This window comes from Amblyomma maculatum, chromosome 2, assembly GCF_055883805.1.
Source record: "Amblyomma maculatum isolate TAMU_Amacu chromosome 2, ASM5588380v1, whole genome shotgun sequence".
Lineage (NCBI taxonomy): Eukaryota > Metazoa > Arthropoda > Arachnida > Ixodida > Ixodidae > Amblyomma > Amblyomma maculatum.
Window position 1 is genome coordinate 14,374,583 of NC_139345.1, and position 807 is coordinate 14,375,389.

General features: G+C 39.0%; 1 non-coding gene across 1 annotated transcript; it reads left to right on the forward strand.

Moving 5' to 3' along the window:
* Positions 1-325: 325 nt before the first annotated feature.
* TRNAY-GUA (transfer RNA tyrosine (anticodon GUA)) lies at positions 326-399 on the forward strand. Its single transcript has one exon. It is a non-coding gene; the product is annotated as a tRNA-Tyr (tRNA).
* The last annotated feature ends 408 nt before the right edge of the window (positions 400-807 follow it).

The window sequence follows — 807 nt, forward strand, 5'->3', positions numbered from 1 at the left end:
CTGGCAGAAAAGGATTTGCCTTACTTTCTATAGTAATAAGGGAGTAATTACGCATTGCATCCACCCAAGCGCAGCCATACGGCTGCAAAGGAAAGTTATACAGCTTTATCAAAAACTTCGTAGTTAAAGAAAAATTCGTCCTGATCCGGGAATTGAACCCGGATTGCATCCGTATGGCTGTGCTTGGGTGGATGCAATGAGTAATTACTCCATTATTAAAAATCTACTCCACCTTGGAGGATTCCCCTAAATATTCGACTAACACCATTCTCACTTCGAGTTATAGATCAATTGGCTCTCGCCCTACCGTCTGATCTGCTGACTGTCCTGGTTAGCTCAGTCGGTAGAGCGACTGCCCCGTAAAGGCGGTGGTGCTGGGTTCGATTCCCGGATCAGGACGAATTTTTCTGTAATTACGAAGTTTCTGAGGAAGCTGTATAGCTTTCCTTTGTAGCCGTATGACTGCGCTTGGGTGGATGCAATGAGTAATTACTCCATTATTACAAACCTACTCCACCTTGGGGGATTCCCCTAAATATTTGACTAACTTTCTATAGTTAGCGAGATAAAACAAAAACAGAAAAAGAACACCAAGCATAATTTAGACAATACAAAACAATAGAGGTAAAAGTATGATTAAAATTTACTTAAACCTACATTAGAGATTTGATTAACAAAAATATGATGTGGAACCAAATCAGGATAATAAATAACTTAATGAACACAAGCACATTACTTAATGTTGTAGGGACCTTTTTTATACTTATGGGATGATTGTCGCTAGTTTATAATGCAGGTAAAGAATTT